The sequence below is a fragment of the Triticum aestivum genome, chromosome 2D (assembly GCF_018294505.1).
Source record: "Triticum aestivum cultivar Chinese Spring chromosome 2D, IWGSC CS RefSeq v2.1, whole genome shotgun sequence".
NCBI classification, from domain to species: domain Eukaryota; kingdom Viridiplantae; phylum Streptophyta; class Magnoliopsida; order Poales; family Poaceae; genus Triticum; species Triticum aestivum.
The window spans coordinates 450,659,866-450,681,120 of record NC_057799.1 but is presented as its reverse complement, the minus strand read 5'-3'; positions in this window follow the sequence as shown (position 1 = coordinate 450,681,120).

The window sequence follows — 21,255 nt, the reverse complement described above, 5'->3', positions numbered from 1 at the left end:
TCAAGGGCTAGGGACTGCATGGATCGTTTTTTTCTTTAGCTGCCTCTGTTCCAAAATAAGTGTCAACTTTAGTAGTAGTACAACTTTGTACTAAAGTTTGCACAAAGTTGAGACACTTATTTTGGAACGGAGGGAGTACATATTTGCTATGATCTGTCAATCATTGAGATGCAATAGCATGCATGTTAGTCTCCTTTGTATTTGATGAAATGTTGCAACGGGCAACCTTGGACGCAAGATACATGTAACAGAAGCTGGAAGCTTCATAGCATTGTACAAATTTATCTCGCTGATAAATTACAGTACGTACTATACTAGTACTTCCTCCGTTCCTAAATATAAGTCTTTGTAGAGATTTCACCATGAACCACATGCGGATGTATATAGATGCATTTTAAGTGTAGATTCATTCATTTTGTTCCGTATGTAGTCACCTAGTGGAATCTCTACAAAGACTTATCTACTAGTAATAGCTAGCCCCCACTACTAGGAATTCTCTATCCTCTCCTTGAGCCACATCATCAAAATTGATGTAGCCGTTAGATGAAGTAAATCAGTCCATAATAGCCGTCTGATCTAGACGTTGAGAGGCTCCGCACTAAGCCACATGCAAGCATGCAGAAATACCGTGGCACATGCATGTGAGTGGGTTTTAAATCACATCAACATGTCTGCATGCAAGCATGCACCGGTAGCATGCATGTAAGTGAGCTTTTAAGTCCCATTAACATGTCAAAAAGAAAAATATAATCCCATTATGCAGTAGGAGTTGGCTGATCTTTTTTCCTTACGTGGGATGATCTAAATGATGATGGGAGTTTATTTAGTTTGGCTACCACATTTGTCATGCGGTTATAGAGTTTTTTTAGTTCTATGAAATCGATAATTTTGCGCAGAGAGATATACCGTTGTTCCGCGGCAACGCGCAGGACTCATCTAGTAATATTTCGGAACGGAGGGAGTACTATGTAAAGAGTTAGGTGTCGCACGGTGATAGTGTGAGGTGGGCCATGTAATCACCGAGCCTGCATGTTTTCACTGCTCTTGCACACCTCCGCTGTAAGAATGGAGAAAATTGTAATCTAGTAGTAGTACCTCCTTTCGCCGAAAGCGTGGGACATCCAGCAGTCCTACCACCTCAGTAATAAAGACCAAATAGCCATCAAATCACATAGACCCAGCAGTAAGTTGGACGGACGAAGCAACCATCACTCTTGCGCCAGTGAGAGGTCGCGTCCGCTCTGCCCGGGCATGAATGCGGCACCGATTCTTTGGACCGGCGCTGACCGTTTCGGGCGGGAAGCGCGCGCAGGCGATGGAGGGGCTTTGGGTGGGCCAGGCTGGTCAGCAGCGGGCGTGGCAGCTGTCCGCATGTCCCTACCGGACACGCCCGGAAACGAGAGGATGCACCGACTCTCGCGGCTAAAATCGTACACTACACAACATCTCTCTGTAGGAGTAGGTCGATCTGTCGCTCTCTCTAACACACACATCTGTTAAACACACACACGCACACGCACGCACCTTGGTCCCGTTGCACCTTCTAACGTGACTTATTACACCTAGACGGAGGGAGTAGTAAGTATACGAGATACGGTGGCACACTGACTTAAGTCGAATACAAGTGCCCAAAATTTGTGTGCATGTTATAATAAGGATTCACTTAAAATAGTACGTGAGCGAACAGAGGGATCAATTGGACAGTGTTCCCGAGTAGTAGCGAGATGTGTGAGGTAAGATACACCGCTGGCGCTTTTAATTTCTCTTATTAATTTGTTTGTTTCACCCTCTGACTGGTGGGACCCAACGTACTACGTGGAGAGAGGTAAGGTGACTAAGGCTGCATTATTTCTGCACCACTGTGGATAGTCTTACCACCAAAGCCACATGACACGATTATGATTAAAATCCCAATGACTCCCACACACACAAAAAAAACACGGCATGCTTGTCACACGAATGCAGGAATGTATAAAAGGTTATTTCCTCTCGTTGAACATAACGGGAGGGTTGTGTAGCTGGTTAGCCTGTTCGCTCATCAAACTTGAGGTATCGGGTTCGATAACTACACTTGAGCATAATTTGTGCCAGGAGGATTCTTTGACTGGTCAAAATGTTTTCTAGGGTTTGCACGCTTCACACTCTCTCTCCAGTATATATATACACGCTGGAGCCTTAGTGCTTGTAGTTGCTCTCTTCACACTCTCTCACCCTCTCCCGCTGTATCCTCAATGCTTGTAGTTGCTCTCTTCACACTCTCTCGCCCTCTCCAGATCTAAACAAGACTTCGTTGGCCTCTCTCTCCCCTCACTGCTGCTCAAAGAGCCGGCAGGATCCGTCCGCCGGGAAGGGAAGGAGGCTTAACGCTGTCGCCGTCGGCGAGGAGGGAATCCACTACCGGCGCAGCTGTTCACTTTCCACCCAGCGGCGGCGCGGGAGGGCCTCCGACCCTTCTTCTTTGCCGCCGTCCCGTCGCCCACCGAACCACGCCCCAAGAACCTTAAGGTATAATTTAGTTACTCCACATGCATTGCTCTAGCTGCATGTATAGCATGAATCTAGGACGTGGTTCAAAGAGGAAAGGAGTGGGGGGAAGTAGTGGGAAAAGTTGTATATAGCTTGAATCTAGGACGTGGTTCAAAGAGGAAATGAAGGGGGAAAGTTGTATAGCATGAATCTAGGACGTGGTTCAAAGAGGAAAGGAATGGGGGAAAGTAGTGGGGAAAGTTGTATCGCATAAATCTAGGATGTGGTTCAAAGAGGAAAGGAAGGGGCGAAAGTACTAGTTCAAAATGGAAAGGAAGGGACAAGGCTGTAGAGTTTGAGCAGAACTAGATTTGCTGCGCTCACATAGGGAAAGGTGTCTAAAGATAACAAAACTGGGACCAACACAAATATGCTCCTTCGTTGTTTGTTCTTTGTTGCAACAGACTGTGCATGACCACAGTACATCGGTAGATGCACATGGTGCTGGTGCGTCCACTGTCCCGTGCAAATCATTAGCTGTTGTTAATCTAAGGCCCTGTTTGGTTAAAAACTCCCTAGTCCCTACCTGCTTGGTTCCAGGGACTAAACATGGACTAGAGGTTATTAAATGTCATGCTAAAAGACCATGTTACCCCTAGTAATGAACTAATAGAGACAAGGTGCGATGCGTGGCAGGGGCAACTGTTGGAAAAAGTCCCAAAAAGACTCCCTCGGGGTCTTCTTTCTTTAGTCCCAAATGCCCACTTTTAGTCCCTAAAAGTCCCTCCTGTTTGGTTTAGATGGGACTGACACGGAGTTTTTTTAGTCCCTACACCAAAATGTCCCTGTAAACAAACACCCTCTAATAATGCCGCTGGAAAATTGATGCAATGCCACAGTTAAAAGCAAATTACATGTTTAACGAATTTTATTGTTAATATAATCTCTATGTTAATATTAATCAATGCCACCGTTTGAGAAATGCTACTGTCTTGCTTTCTTTCCCATTTAGATAAGGTAGATGCTTCTTTTTGTTGGCTTCTGTGTCATCCACCGTTATTGACCACTAATTGTTTCCTTTGCACCTCTGTGTAAACAGGGTTATCTACTTCACCTCGTTGCCATTGTGACCTTTTGTTGCACTGCACAAAACACTTTTGTTTTAAGAGTGTTTTGTGCAGTTCAACCAAAATGTCACACCGACAACGTTGCTTGATTGCTTGATCTTAGTGGAACTGCACAAGAGGAGATCTTACTTCCTATCCGTTAAGGCGAATTTGGTTCAGATCTTCTTCTTGTGAGTTGTTTGAATTCCGCATCATGAGAGGTCAGTACTAGCCTTCTTTCACATGATTCTGCAGTGTGCGTTCATATGTTGTGCTACTTGTACGATAATGTTGCTTGATTTTAGTGAACTGCACAAATGGAGACAAGACTTCCAATCTGTATGTGCACCGTAATATCCCATTGAGGTAAGATAAGGATATTTCACAACTGCTGGCCTGTATTTTGCCACTTTCATCAGAAAATTAAGTTTAGTACTATACTTGTGCTCCCTAATTGACATGGCAAATCTTACATTGAAGGTGAAGCTTGTCTGTTATTGAACCAAGTGATGAAGGGGAAGAACAAGCGGAAGAAAAACAAAAATCAACTCCCGGTGCTGTAATGAAGCATTGGAACTGTGATGACACAAGTAATGATATAGTTTTGCATCTTAATTTGTTGCTATGGCTAGAACGAGCAATTGTTTTGCCACTGATTTGATGCCACTCTTAATGTAATATGTAATTATCTCTACTTGTGCAAATAGGGATCTTCTTTGAAGATACCATATATTTTAGTGGAACTGCACAAGAAGATGTTGGAAACATTAAACTAATCGAGGAGTATATAGTAAGCATGGCCACCACCGTAGATAGCAACAGATGGTTCCGGAGAAGTGCTTCATCTGTATGCTCTACACAATAAGCCTCCTGACAAAGGTTGGTACTCGCCCACTGATTTCATCCATATGATTGAGCTTTGTCATCTCTATTGGTGTTGTGCTACTGTTTAGATACTGTCATGAAAAAGTGGTATTGTCCTTGAGAAGTGCTTCATCTGTGTTGTTTTAAATATTTCCTTTCCTTTTTTTCGAGCAAACAGGGATGCTAGCATTTAGTAGTCCTCTTGTCTTTGCACAACAGGATCATCTTCCTCTGAAGAAGAATATGGAGTACGTGAAGTGACTAGTTCCGATTATGCCAGGATGAAGAAGCCCTGTCTATCTTCTCATCAGAAGGAGCGGTTGAAGGATGGTTACATTACTCCCCACAAGACCAAACTAACTTCAGCTCAGAAGGACTGACAAATCTCCATTTTTTTGCTGTGATGCGCGAGTACAATGTTGTTCTAGGATTCTTTCTGGTGAGTTCCATTTTTCTAAAAGTGTGCTCTACATGGACCATGTATGTGCCTGTTGAAACTGTCAATTCATAGTACAGTTTGCTTTATACTAATCACTTTTTTGTATTTGTGCAAACAGGGGTGCTCAGCTTGATTTCAATGGGAACTGCACAAAATGTTCATGAATACATCAAATCATTCATTTCCACCACAAGAAAGGAGGTGCCGATAAGTTCAAGGCGTTGCAACATATAAGGGCGAAATCATATAAGCTACGCGCGAATTTGGTTGATTTTGGTGGAACTGCACAAAAAGAACAACTGGTTTATTTAGCACGAGGTGCCATGTCAATGTCCGAACTGATGGCAAACCCTGCCCATTCCACAATCGTAGGCATTTGATATTTTGGAATGGGACAACCTTGTCAAATTTTGCTCATTGATTTTAGCAAGACATGCGTTTGATATTTTCGAATGGGACGCCCTTTGCTGTCAGCAGCGTCGATCAATTTTTTCTTTATTCTTTAGTCGTGAAGTAAATATTGCCTCTGACATGTGAGTCGCTGAGATGCATAATCATCGATTGTTTTGAATGTTCTCTATGAATTGCCAGGCCTGTGTGTTTGATTGCAATGTACAGAAACGCTAAAAAGCTGCTCAAACTCTTTGTACTCCTTCTATTACTTTTTACTTCGCACATTGTGAAAGTGCATACTTTTTTGTATAAGATTGGTCAAAGTAGAGATACTTTGACTGCAGACAAAACTTGTATGCAGACTAGAAAGGACCGGAGGGAGTACATGTGAAACTGCTGCAAACGAGGTGATCACCCTGGGAATAATGCTAGTATGTATTGTTTTGCATGTTCATCCAATGCCAGTGATACAGGAATTCGAACTAATCGAAATAAATTCATTTATACACGGTCGGATTTCATATAAACATGCCGGATTTCATTACATTTCATACATTCTTCAACTAAAAAGGGGTGCGCTGGGGTATAATTAATTAACCGAAGCTACCCACCTATGTCCCGCCGAGCCGAACAGAAGCTTCAGTGACTTAACTGCAGGTGCAGTTGCGTAACTGACATGTGGCCTATTGGGCCCACGTGTCAGTCAGCCAACTACACCAGCAGTTAAGTAGAAGCAGCGTTCTTCTCCAGCGCAGCTCTCCGACTCCATGTCGCCACCAAGAAGCTAACCGGCTGTCAATGCTCAACCCGCCTAGCTTGGCTTCAACCGGAGGGTAGCAGCGGTGGCCTTACTTGGACCCGAGCGGCGGCGACCTACCGTGTTCTACTCTTCCTTGTTTTCTATGTGGCGCGACCTCGTTGGTAGCGGGGCGGGGCCTCGGCGGAGCCAGCGATGTCCTATGTCTCGTTGCCGGCGGGCGGCGCATCAGCGGAGCGGTGGAAATCCTCCCCCACGTTGCCGGCAGGGTGGGGCCTCGGCTGAGCCGGCGATGTCCTCTGCCTTGTTGTTGGCGGGGCGGGGCCTCGGCGGAGCCGGCGGTGTCCTCTGCCTCGTTGTTGGCGCCGCGGGGCCTCGGCGGACCAGGGCCTCGTTGACACCAGCGGAGCGGGGACTCGTCGGAGCCGGCATTGTCCTCTGCCTCGGTCTCGCCAAACAGCGCCTCGCCCGCTTCATCGCCCTCTTTGCTAGCCTCTTTGTAGGCGGCCGCAGCCTCCGCCACCCGCATGCGGTACCGCCAGCGCTCGAGGCGGCCCTTGCGGGCGGAGCGGTACGAGTTGAGCAGCGCCTCCTGCTCCGCCCACTCTGCGGCGATCTACTCCACCGCCTGCAGGTGCTCCTGGAGAAGATGGTGGTTTTAGGCGGCGTCGGCCTGTGCCTCCCGGAACTGCTCCTCACGCATCTGCCTCACCCTGTCCATATATTGGGCACGGGCCTCGCCGATGGTCATGGTGCAATGCACCGGCGAGGATGGCGCGGAGGAGGGGCTTGGCGCCGGATCATCGACTACCATGTTCTCCATTGGGACGTCGTCGTCCTCCGGCTGCCTGCCGGCCAGCCGGTCGGCAGCAATGGCTGCCATCTCCTTGTGGTCCGTCGTCCGCCCGTCCCGAAGAGCGCTGGAGCGCGAGGAAGCCATGGTGGGCAGTAGTGGTGTGGACAGGAGAAAGGGAACGGATGCGGATGACTGCGGCTATGGCCAGCGCAACAGTTTATATAGCAATGGTGGGCGGGCGGAGGGACGGACGTGTGGCGCCGGAGTAGCCGCCTCGGCAACCGCGTATCATTAATGTGGGCGGCAGATGGACGGACGGACGGCACTTGTGTCGTTTGAAGGCGGAGCAATCGCCTACACCGGGAAGCGGGGCGGGCAGCGTTAACTGTTTCGGGCGGAAAGCGCGCGTGGGCGAGGAGATGACTTTACTTGGAGAGGATGACAATGGGGACCCACCAGGTCCATAGCCTCACGTACGCAACTGCCTCCTTATTATATATATATATAACTATAATTTATTTTGCTTCCTCCTGGTTTCCTGACATCACAGTCCTACACCATTGTCAACCTATGTAGTAGTCAATAAATGAGAGAATTGCACAAGAAGCGGCCGACGGCTGGGACCAAGCAGCTCGAGCAGTATTTGTGTTTTTTAGGTGTGAGCACTGGAGAGTTTTTTGATGTTTAGCCCAGATATTAATTTTTCTCCTCTGAACAACAACGAAAACATCGCTGCAGGTATTAACTGGGCGGGCTGTGGCCCGTCTAGCCCAGGCAAGATATCCAGCCCAGATATTAATTTTTTTCAAGCTGAAAATGGCTAGCCCAGCTATACATTTTTTAGTAATACCCAGGCAAGGTCAAGTTGTTATTCTCCGCCCCGCTGGGCTGCAAATCTTTCCTACGAGGGATGCATTAGGCTTAACAAGAAAATGGGCTTTAAGAAATAATAAATGGGGTGTAATTATAAAAAATGGGCAGTAACTATAAAAAATGCACCAAACACGTGATTACTTTATAAAATATTATTTTTGGATATTGAAAATTTTAATTTCATTAATTGTTGCGAGCGCAATGTTTCGTTGGATTTTTACGTAATATAAATTTATAGTGAAATTGTATTTAATCTGATTAGAAATTTCGGGATAAAAATATTTCGGATCCCATCAAAATGTGGGAAATTTTATTAATTCTGTTTTGAACGGTTGGTTGAAATGGGCTGTACTTTTAACAAACTATAAATGGGCTGTAGTAAATTCCATTAGAATTCAAAAATGGGCTACACATTCTTACAAATCTCAAATGGGCTATAAGTTCTCTGCCACACACTTCTGGCCTTACTAAGTTGACGCGTCCCCTAAAAAAATGGAGTTGACGCGTATGCAAGGCTTTGTCAACTTATAGTCAACACACGGTTCTAGCAGCAGTGGCCGTTGGATGTCCATCCAACGGATGCCGTGCTTCTTCTTCAATCTCGGATATTCTAGCTTCACCCGCCAAAAAATGATTCCTCCCCCTGACATCTGGGGCGCACCATTTCGGAAGCTGACCTGTGGGCCTACTAAGTTGACGTACCAAGGGCTTTGTCAACTTAGTCAATATAAACGATTCTAGCTGCAGTGACCGTACGATGTCCATCCAACGGCCGTCGTGCTTCTTCAACCTATGGTCTTCTTGCTCCAGCCGCCCAAAGCAGCGCCGGTCGTGCCGCCTGCTCCTGCCTCCCTTGGCCGGTTGTGCTGCCGCGGAGGCCTCACCGCCCCCTACTACTCCCACCGCTGGCCAGACCATCCCTCCACTCACCCACACTCCCTGTTATTCTGCGGCGATGACAGCCTCACACAGCAGCCGAACCAGTGAACCCTCGTACTCCTCTCCGCGCGGGCTTCCACTGCTGCGTCTTCCCCGACTCCGTGTCGTCCCCTTCTAGGCCTCGCCGTCGTCCAGACCACCGCCCTGGTGCTCTCGGCGCGGCGTGGTCAACATGGTCAACGACCGACTACCATCGGAAGAGTACTGTACGTGGAGAGGCTGACAGCTGGGTCCAGGCGGCCGCAAGGAAGTGCCTCCTTATTACGCGCAAACTAATTATTCCTCCACCTGACAGCAGGGACCCACCGGACGGGCCACCTTATTTCGCGAAAAAATGTTTCCCCCTGACTGCTGGGAGCCACCGGACGGGCCAGCGTATTTCGCGAAAAAAACGTCCCCCCCCCCCCCCCGCTGTCAGCTCGGACCCACCGGAAGTGCCTCCTTATTACGCACAAAAAAATGAATACTCCCCCTGCTAGCTGGGACCCACCATGGTGGGAAGCTGACTTGTGGGCCTACTAAGTTGACTGGGACGGGGGCCTTTGTCAACTTTAGTCAATATGAACGATTCTCGCTCCAGTGACCGTACGATGTCCATCCAACAGCCGTAGTGCTTCTTCAACCTCTGGTCTTCTTGCTCCAGCCGCCCAAAGCAGCGCCGGTCGTGCCGCATGCCCCTGCCTCCCGTGTCCGGCTGTGCTGCCGCGGAGGCCTCACCGCCCCCTACTATTCCCACCGCTGGCCAGGCCCTGCGGCGACGGCAGCCTCACACCGCAGCCGAACCAGTGAACCCTCGTACTCCTCTCCGCGCGGGCTTCCACTGCCGCGTCTTCCCCGACTCCCCGTCGTCTCCTTCCTAGGCTTCGCCGTCGTCCACCGCCCTGGTGCTCTCGGCGCGGCGTGGTCAACGTGGTCAAGGAACGACTTCCATCGGACGTGGACTGTACGTGGAGAGGCTGACAGCTGGGTCCACGGCCGCAGCAAGGAAGTGCCTCCTTATTACGTGGAAAATAATGATTCCTCCACCTGACAGCTAGGACCCACTGGACGGGCCACTGTATTTAGCGAAAAAAATGTGTTCCCCTGACTGGTGGGACCCACCAGCTACATCTTCGCACACAAGGAAGTGCGTCCGGGCAAAAAAATGATTCGCCCCCCTGACTGCTGGGACCCACCAGCTACATCTTCGCAGGCAAGGAAGTGCCTGACAGTCAGGACCCACCTGGTCGAAGCGTACGTAGCGTTGTCATTCTGGTCGCGAACGTGTACGTACATATATACTAGTGGATGTAGAGGTGCGCACGTGTTGTAGTAGAGGCGCGTACGTGTCGTAGTAGAGGCGCGCACGTAGCATGTACACGTACGTACAGCGGTCAGGGTGCAAGAAAGAAAGTACGGCCACGTATGTGTACATACGGGCGGGGTCTCGAACGCCTACTCACGCATACGCACGGCCAGGGCTCATGTACATGGCTGGGTCGGAACGGAGAAACAGCGTCGTCGTCATGTTCATGGGGAGGCAATGTACTGCGTCGTGTTCATGGGGAGGCAACGGAATGTGTCGTGTTCATCGGGAGGCAACGGAACGCGTGGGAGCCAACCGGCTGGGTCGGAACGGAATGTGTGGTCGTGTTCATCGGGAGGGCTTGGACGGAACAGGCGATGGAAACGAGGCCTGGCGTATCGCACAACGGAGGAAACGGACCTCCTATGTTCGGAATGGGGTCCTGTTGATCGGGAGGGGTCTGGCGTACCGCAAAATGGAGGAAACGGACCTCCTATGGTCGAAACGTGGGTCCTGTTGATCGGGAGGGGTGTGGCGTACCGCAAAACGGACGAAACAGACCTCCTACGGTCGAAACGGGGGTCCTGTTGATCGGGAGGGGTGTGGCGTACCGCAAAACGTACGAAACGAACCTCCTATGGTCGAAACGGGGGTCCTGTTCATCGGGAGGGGTGTGGCGTACCGCAAAACGGGACTCCACGGGATACTGTTCATCTCCACCGTCGACCTCCTCCAGCTTCCACGGGCTCCTGTTCATCCAGCCTCCACCGCGGGCTACTCCACTGGCTACTGTTCAACCACCCCTCCACGGGCACCCCTCCACCGTCTACTGTTCATCCAGCTCTCCACACCACGGGGTCCTGTTCAACCCCCCCTCCACGGGCCCCCCTCCACCGTCTACTGTTCATCCAGCCCTCCACCACACCACGGGGTCCTGTTCATCCAGAGGCAACGCCACCGCTCACTGTTCATCCATCCCCCCCCCCCCGCAATGCTCACTGTTCATCCAATCGATCAGCTTCAGTTAGCAGCAGTAGCGAAGGAATCGCTTGATTGGGTTCAGTTAACAGCCATCGATCGATCGCTCGGGTTCAGTAACGCGTAGCCTGCAGTGCAATCGCTCGGGTTCAGTTAGAGCCCAACGCCTCGCTCGGGTTCAGTTAGAGCCAACGCCTCGCACACACACGCGTACGTGTACGAGAGAAACGCGCATCGCTCGGCCCCCGACCTCCCACCGTAACCGGGAACTCCCCGAAATTTTCCTCTCCCTTGCTTCTACAACGGTTTTTTCCATCATGGACGGCCCAAAGAATGTCATGCAGCTGCGTCTCCAGCCCGCCCAGGACGAAAAGCCCATTTTCTGTCATGATTTTTTGTCATAGAAGTAGGACCCCACCACATCTATGATGATACCAGGTTTTGTCACAATTATCGTCATAGAAGTGTCATATGTATGACAGGAAAAAAATTCGTTCGGCCCAAAATGTCACGGATGTGTCTTTTTTTTGTAGTGATAGTGGATGTACTGATCATATGACCGGAGACAAAGATATGTTTCGTGAGCTTGCTGAAAACGACGACCCTCGAAAGTATGTCACCTTTGGTGATAACTCAAAGGGTAAGGTGGTTGGCCTCGGTAAGGTGGCCATCTCACATGATAGCTCCATACAAAATGTCATGCTCGTTGAATCTCTTGGGTACAATTTACTTTCAGTATCTAGACTTGCTGATTTTGGTTTCAATGTCCTATTTACTGAAGTAGATTGCCAAGTGTTTCGTAGAGACAATCATAAAATGATCTTTACCGGTATACGTAGAGGTGATCTTTACATTGTTGATTTCACTAAAAAGGCTCAACCTAGAACTTGCTTAATTGCTAAATCTTCTAAAGGCTGGTTGTGGCATAGAAGGCTAGGTCATGTGGGCATGCAAAATCTTGATAAGCTTATTAAAGGTGATCATATCCTTAGAGTGAAAGATGTTATATTTGACAAGGATAGACTTTGTAGTGCTTGTCAGGCAGGAAAACAAGTTGGAGGGAGTCACCCCGTGAAGAACATCATGACCACGAGAAGACCACTCGAGCTACTTCACATGGATCTCTTTGGTCCTAATGCCTACAAGAGTCTCGGTGGTAACTCATTTGGTCTAGTCATAGTTGATGATTTTTCAAGATTTACATGGGTGTTCTTTCTTGATGACAAATCGCAGGTCCAAAAGATCTTCAAAAACTTCGCTAGGAAGGCCCAAAATCAATTTGAAGTGAATATCAAGAAGGTTCGGAGCGACAACGGAACGGAGTTCAAGAACGCAAATGTGGGTACCTTTCTTGACGAAGAAGGGATTTCAAACGAGTTCTCGGCTACGTACATGCCTCAACAAAATGGAGTTGTTGAGAGGAAGAACTGAACTCTTATTGAGATGGCAAGAACGATGCTTGATGAGTACAAGACTCCAAAACACTTTTGGGCGGAAGCGGTTGAAATAGCTTGTCATGCAACAAATCGCTTGTATGTTCACAAGCTACTCCGCAAGACGGCATACGAGCTCCTCACCGGTAACAAACCCCAAGTTGGATACTTTCGAGTATTCGGCTCAAAGTGCTACATTCTTGATAAGCACCGTCGTTCTAAATTTGCTCCTAAATCTCATGAAGGTTTCCTACTTGGTTATGGCTCAAACTCTCACACTTACCGTGTCTACAACAATTTCACCCGAAAGGTTGAAGAGACGGTAGATGTGAAGTTTGATGAATCTAACGGCTCGCAAGTAGAGCAATTGCCAATTGATGTAGGAGACAAAGACCCTTCGGAAGCAATCCAAGATTTTTCTATTGGCAAGATTCGTCCAACGGAGGTGAAGGAGACTACCTCGTCCGTCCAAGTGGAAGCTTCCACCTCATGACAAGGCGAACCAAGAATTGATATGGAAGCATCCACAAGTGGGACACACCAAGATGAAGAAAACGAGGAAGCACACCAAGATGAACATCAACAACCTCCTTCTCCACCACAACAAGAGAACGACAACGACAACAATGAAGCAGCCCAAGAAGGAGAACAAGATGATGAGGATGTTCCACCCCGAGCCAAACAAAAGCTCCCACGAGTTCGAGCAAGAATCGCCAAAGACCATCCCGTCAAGCAAATCTACAATGATATCCAAACCGGGAGAATCACTCGCTCTAAAACTCGTTTGGCTAACTTTTGTGAACATTATTCATTCATCTCTAGCATTGAACCTATGAAGGTTGAAGAAGCATTGGAAGATCCAGATTGGACAAACACTATGCATGAAGAGCTACACAACTTTGAGAGAAACCAAGTGTGGACATTGGTCGAGAAGCCCGACAACAACCACAACATCATTGGTACCAAATGGGTGTTTCGCAACAAGCAAGATGAATATGGTCAAGTCGTCCGCAACAAAGCACGTCTAGTTGCCCAAGGCAACACTCAAGTCAAAGGTATGGACTATGGTGAGACATATGCCCCCGTTGCTAGACTTGAGTCCATTCGCATCTTACTTGCTTATGCTAATCACCATGATATCACCTTGCACCAAATGGACATTAAAATTGCTTTTCTAAATGGTGAAATTGAGGAGGAAGTTTATGTTAAGCAACCTCCTGGCTTTGTTAATCCTAAGAAACCTAATCATGTTTACAAACTTCACAAAGCCCTTTATGGTCTTAAACAAGCTCCTAGAGCGTGGTGTAAATGCTTGACCAAGTTCCTTATTGAAAAAGGCTTTGAAATTGGAAAAATTGATTCTACTCTTTTTACTAAAAGGGTTAATGGGGAACTATTTGTGTGCCAAATTTATGTTGATGATATTATATTTGGTTCGACTAACCCTCATTTTAGTGAGAAGTTTGGAAAGCTAATGTCGGAGAAGTTTGAGATGTCTATGATAAGTGAACTCAAATTCTTTCTTGGTTGGCAAATCAAGCAAACTAAGGAAGGTACCTTTGTTTCTCAAACCAAGTACACCAAGGACTTATTCAAGAAGTTCAATATGCAAGAATGCAAAGGCATGTCTACACGCATGCCTACTAGTGGACATCTTGACTTGACTAAGGACGGTGAACCGGTTGATCAAAAAGTTTACCGCTCTATGATTGGTTCACTGTTATATCTATGTGCCTCTCGTCCAGATATTATGTTAAGTGTGTGCATGTGTGCACGATATCAAGCTGCCCCCAAAGAGTGTCATCTTAAGGCTGTGAAAAGGATAGTGAGATACTTAATACACACACCAAATTTTGGCATTTGGTATCCTAAGAGGTCTTCTTTCGATCTTGTTGGTTACTCCGATTCGGACTATGTCGGAGACTAGGTTGATAGAAAGTCCACTTCGGGTACTTGTCAATTTCTTGGTAGATCTCTTGTGTCTTGGTCCTCCAAGAAACAAAACTCGGTATCCTTATCCACCGCCGAAGCGGGATACATTGCCGCTGGTTCATGTTGTGCTCAATTACTTTGGATGACCCAAACTCTTAAAGATTAATGGATATATGTGAAACATGTTCCATTGCTTTGTGACAATGAAAGTGCTATCAAGATTGCTCACAATCCCGTGCAACATTCTCGAACTAAGCATATTGAAGTTCGTCATCATTTCATTCGGATAACGTTGCCAAAGGGGACATTGATCTTAAGCATGTTCGCACCGATAAGCAATTAGCAGATATATTCACCAAACCGCTTGATGAGAAAGTCTTTTGCCATTTGAGAGGTGAACTGAACATCATTGATGCTTCGAACTTGGAGTAGGAACTCTTTTTGGATACATGCAAGGCATGAGCCTTTGACTATTCCTTGATATTTCTCTCATGATGCTATCTATATGTCTTGGATATATTTGCACCCTTGCATAATATCTTGAGCAATTTCTACATCACCAAGTCTCTACACAATGGTGGTTGAAGACAAGGAAGCACAAAACCCTTCAAACATATCCTTTGACAAATTCTATGTTAAATTTTATGATTGTCATTTTGGATACACAAGTGCTCTTCCTTGAAAAACTAACCCATGTAGGTAGATGAACTCAAATTCCAAGTGGTGCTCCAAATTCTTGATAAGCTACATCGACCTTGAGCAACCCACACAAGTTCAACTACATGATCAAGATCATCACCACCACCCAAGGTATATTATTCCATCTTAGAGAAGCTTTACTCAAATACATGAGTCAAAGCAACTCAACAAGATGTGAATACATCAAGATGCTTAAACGAAAAATGGTAACCCCATTTTGAGCTTAAACGATGAGTATGACCTATGATCAAGTGCCCTCACTTGACTCCTATGTCAATATACTCTAACATAGGTGACTTTGTCGCCGCCCAATTATAGATGAAGTTCTCTTGTGTTTCTCTGTGCTCTTGCATTTGTCTCATGCATATTTGTTTCCCCTTTCAAAAAAAACATCATCTAGATTCTTTTTCTATTTATTTTGTGTTATGCATTCTCTGCATCAAATTCTTTGCAAATCTTTCAGCTAATTCCTTGCAAATCCTTGTGAGATCTTAATTTCCTAGTGAGCTGAGGTGACAAGTGTTTTCACTATGATGAAATCGGTCACACCGGTTTGTTTTCTTTGGCCCAACCGAATTCTTTCGGTGCCACCGAAGCACACAACTCGGTGCTACCGATTTCGTTGCAGAAAAGACTGCTTGCCATTTGTTCCTGCATTCTTTATGCTCCAGCTCCACTCAATGATTCTTTTCCTCTACCAGCATCACATTCGACTTGCTACTTTGCTTTGTGACTCAAGGACCAAACCCTTTTGTAATAAAAATCCAGAAGAGCCCTTCTTGGAAATTGATGTCAAAGGGGGTGAGAGAGATCACGTCAAAGCTTAATTATTTCTATAGGGGGAGAGCACACTCAGGGGGAGAGTGTAAGAAACCCCAGATGCTTGGTGTTCAAGAGGAGAGAAGTCACATGTCTTTAAGAGGGGAAAGACATGTTCATATTTGATTGTTTGCATTAGCTCTATTTCTTTTCTTTGCTCTGATTTTCTGTTCCCTATCTTCTCCCAATATCCTATGCAAGATTCAGGGGGAGCAAGACAACTAAGGGAAGGAAATCCTTGAATTCATTGCACATATTTACCTTTGGGGACATGTCTATATCCAATAGAGTACTCAGTAATCACTCTCTACATGTCATCTCAGTCTTGGTACTCTTGTGGTTTATTTTGGTTGCTTTGGCTAGTAGATGTATCTGTGTTATCTAACCTTATTTACTCAGGTTCATTCTTTCCTAAGCCAACTCAAGACCACAAGGTAAGTATATGCATCTCAGTCATGTGCATGAGAATCTCTTGCTGATGTACATACTGTTTGCAAGAAGGACTCATGAGCATGAAGGTACATTTCCTATATTCACATCATTTGCTCTGATGCATATAGCCAAGATACATGTAACACATGGCTTATTGAGGGAGTCCCGGATTAGGGGGTCCTCAGATAGCCGGACTATATACTTTGGCCGGACTGTTGGACTATGAAGATACAAGATTGAAGACTTCGTCCCGTGTCCGGATGGGACTCTCCTTTGCGTGGAAGGCAAGCTTGGCAATTCGGATATGTAGATCTCCTCCCTTGTAACCGACTCTGTGTAACCCTAGCCCCCTCTGGTGTCTATATAAACCGGAGGGTTTAGTCCGTAGGACAAGAACAATCGTAATCATAGGCTAGCTTCTAGGGTTTATCCTCTACGATCTCGTGGTAGATCAACTCTTGTAATACTCCTATCATCAAGATCAATCAAGCAGGAAGTAGGGTATTACCTCCATCGAGAGGGCCCGAACCTGGGTAAACATTGTGTCCCCCGCCTCCTGTTACCATCCGCCTTAGACGCACAGTTCGGGACCCCCTACCCGAGATCCGCCGGTTTTGACACCGACATTGGTGCTTTCATTGAGAGTTCCACTGTGCCTTCACCATAAGGCTTGATGGCTCCTTCGATCATCGGCAACGATGCGATCCAGGGTGAGGTTTTTCTCCCCGGACAGATCTTCGTATTCGGCGGCTTCGCACTGTGGGCCAACTCGCTTGGCCATCTGGAGCAGATCGAGAGCTATGACCCTGGCCGTCAGGTCAAGCTTGGAAGCTTAAACTATACTGCCGACACCCACGGAGACTCGATCTTTGACGAATTCGAGCCCATGTCAGGTGCGCCGCACAGTCATGATGGGCATGACTTAGCTCTGCCGTCGGACGGTGTTCGGGAGATCACACCTGTGGCTACTCCGGCCCTCAATCCGGAGCAGATTGCGCCGTCCGAGGACCGGTGGATGGACCCCGCCACGGAGGCCACACACTCAGTCGCGATAGAGCTGAATACTGACTTCACCTCCTACGAGACCTATGTTGCCAGATCCTTGGATTCGTCCCCGGCCACGGGCTCCGAACCGCCTGCGTCCGTGCCTATCGAATCTGATTGGGCGCCGATCATGGAGTTTTCCTCCGCGGATATCTTTCAGCACTCGCCCTTGGGCGATGTGCTATATTCATTAAGGTCTCTCTCCTTGTCAGGAGGCCCTTGGCCGAACTGTGTCCGGCTCGAGTGGAAGGTGGATGACGAAGAAATTCGGTCCCCACCCACCACCCACTTAATAGCCACTGTCGACGATTTAACCGACATGCTTGATTTCGACTCCGAAGACATCGACGGTATGGACGACGATGCAGGAGAGGAACAGGAACCACCGCCCACAGGGCGCTGGACAACCACATCATACGATATATACATGGTGGACACCCAAAGAAAACAATGACGAGGAATGGAAGGATGCAGTGAAGGATAATCCCCTCGAGAAACAACCAAAGCGACGACATAGGCGCCGCTCCAAATCCCGCCTCAGCAAAAACAGCGATAACAGCATAGGAAAGAATAATACCCCGGTCGACTCCAAAGGAAACAACGACCACATGGACCCAGCGACAGAGCAGGATGAACCAGCGAACGGCGAACATAGTACGGAGCCACTGTCCGATCACGGCGATGCCGAGGGTAAAGCTAATCAACCTGTCTCCGGAGAGGAGAACAGTCCGGACGACGACGCACACATCATCCCGCATAGGCACATGGAGCAAGAGAACCTCCATAGAAGGCTTATTGCCACCGCAAGGAGTCTAAAGAAGCAGAAGCAAAGGCTTAAGGCCACGCAAAATACACTCAACAGTAGATGGAACAAAGTGCTCGACACTGAAGAAAAGTACGGTGGCAGTCGCCACACAAAGAGCTATCCAAAGCGCAAGCTGCTGCCTGAATTCGATGACGACGCTTTAGAGCCTATACAGCTGAAAAATAAAAGGCCGATCAGCCGGATCGACCACCCTGTGGCCGCGATAGGGCGGCTAACGATGTCGCACATAAGTCAGCACATGATTCACGTAAGGACTTGCACCAAAAAGCCGGTATGACGAGGTCCATCTACGGATCTAGGAAGCGCGCTCCAGCACAGAATCAAAACCGAGCACTACAACCGTCACAACGCCATGACACATCCAAATACAGGGGTGCCGTGCACCCCCTATGCTTCACCGACGAAGTGCTGGATCACTAATTTCCAGAGGGATTCAAACCCGTGAACATAGAGGCGTACGACGGAACGATAGACCCTGGGGTCTGGATTGAGGACTTTATCCTTCATATCCATATGGCTCGCAGAGATGATCTCCACACCATCAAATACTTGCCCCTCAAGTTGAAAGGACCAGCTCGGCATTGGCTGAAGAGCCTCCCTGAAAACTCAATTGGAAGTTAGGAAGAGCTTGAGGATGCTTTTAGGGCTAATTTTCAAGGGACCTATGTCCGACCTCCAGATGTAGACGATTTAAGTCATATAATTCAACAACCCGGAGAGTCAACCCGAAAGCTTTGGAACAGATTTCTCACTAAGAAGAATCAAATTGTCGACTGCCCGGACGCCGAAGCCTTAGCAGCTTTCAAACACAGTGTCTGGGGCGAATGGCTTGCCAGACACCTCGGCCAGGAAAAACCGAGGACAATAGCAACCCTAACAAGCCTTATGACCCGCTTTTGCGTGGGCGAAGATAGTTGGCTGGCCCGTAGCGGCACCAGCGACCCAGGCACATCGGAAGTCAGGGATGGTAATGGAAAACCACGACGAAACAAAAGCAAGCGTCGAAACAATGAAGACAGCCCAGACAACACGGCGGTAAACACCGGATTCAGGGGCTCACGACCCGGTCAACGGAAAAAGCCATTCAAAGGCAGCAGAATGGACCGTCCAGCCTAAACAAGATTCTAGATAGATTATGTCAGATTCATGGCACCTCCGACAAACCTGCAAATCACACCAACAGAGAATGTTGGGTCTTCAAGCAGGCCGGCAAGCTAAACGCCGAACACAAGGGGAGGGAGACGCCAAGTGAAGACGAGGATGAGCCTCGCCAGCAAAACACTAGGGGATAGAAAAAATTCCCACCAGAGGTCAAAACAGTGAACATGATTCACGTAACGAAGAGGAGGAGCAAACGCGCACTCCGAGACGTATGCGCCGTGGAGCCCGTCACCCCCAAGTTCAACCCTTGGTCGGCCAGCCCGATCACTTTTGATCGCAGGGATTACCCGACTAGTATCCAGCACGGAGGATCGGCTGCCTTGGTGCTAGACCCAATAATTGACGGATACCATCTCACCCGAGTCCTTATGGACGGCGGCAGTAGTCTTAATCTGATATATCACGACACAGTCCGCAAAATGGGGATAGACCCGACAAGAATTAGCCAAAGCAATACTACCTTTAAAGGAGTAATACCAGGCCCAGAGGACCGCTGCACGGGCTCTCTAGTACTAGAGGTTGTATTCGGTTCTCCCGACAACTTCCGAAGTGAAAAGTTAACCTTCGACATCGCTCCATTCCGAAGCGGCTATCAAGCACTACTCGGAAGAACGGCCTTCGCTCGTTTTAACGCAGTACCGCATTACGCTTATCTTAAGCTTAAGATGCACGGTCCACGTGGCATTATCATAGTTAGCGGAAACACAGAGTGTTCCTTACGTGCGGAAGAATGTGTGGCGGCTTTAGCAGCCGAACACTGAACGGCCTCTCCAACCAGAATAAATGATCGGTCGTCAAGACCGCGAACACGGCTAGACGAGTCCGGCGCACCACTGGCTGTAACAGCTCAGATAAACCTGAGATTGGGTCGATGGATATACCCCCAGAGGTGGTGCTAGGGGCTTCCCGCATGTAAAGAGAACTACAGTTCGGCTTGACCTTATTTAGATTGAATTTTAATGGTTTATTAAGAATAATCGATTTTTCGCACGAAGACTTTCACCTGAGTTTTTCTCTTTTACAGATGATAATTGTGCTACACCCTTCCAGGATACGGCACAACGGAGACACAAGCGCAGACGTGCAGCAGGGCCCCGCTCAAAGGTTTCCTTTTAGATTAAGACCCTGTGTAAACCTTTCTTACTGTCTGTTGTTGCTTCACACCCTCCGTATACTCAACACAACCGAGAGGGATGCTGGCGTTATTGGCATTTCGCCACGTCAGACTAATGCACGTACCTGGAAATTCAGGGTTCATTATCAAGGGCGTTAATCAGCCCGGTATATGTGGTAAAGTCCGAATACCTTAGGGAGTGTTCGGCGTCGTGAGTTTGGCCTTATATGCATCAGCTCCGAATCATGTCTTTGGTCAATAGTTGGGTTTGCCCGGCTCCTGTGTTTTGCTACCTTACGTTCCGCGCTATCGGGTAAGGTGGCACCGGGAGAACTGCTGCGATTGTGCCCTGGTTCATCTGGATTAGCACCTCAGTAGAGAAAGCCGAAAACTGACTGTCATGATAAAGCGCGAGACTGGTCAACCACTCGAGGACTCAACGGAATCTTCGTGATTCCACCGCATTAACGAAGGACCGGTTTCCCGGTCATGTATGTACGCGCACCATATTCGGATAAGCGCAGAAGTACCAGGGGCTATATAGTAGCCCCACCGTCAAACTCCTATGGCTAAGTGAAAGTGTTAAAGCAATATAGTCTGATTGCCTTGTTCGTAGCGCTATCACCTCCTTAGTGGACCAAGACATTGGATCAAGTGCGAACACGTGCTTTTCCGAACACCCCCGCATTATATGCGTGGGGGCTGAAGCCGACGACTGCAAACGTTCAGGTCATATACATACATAAACGGCCGCACAGGAGGCAACATAATATTTTCAGGCAAAAGTATAAACACATCCTTTATAATCCAAATAGCATCGTTTTTACAATTGAGATACATGTCACTCGAACATGATACTCTTCGAGCACTGAGCCTCTATTAAACGAACGCCTTCTAGG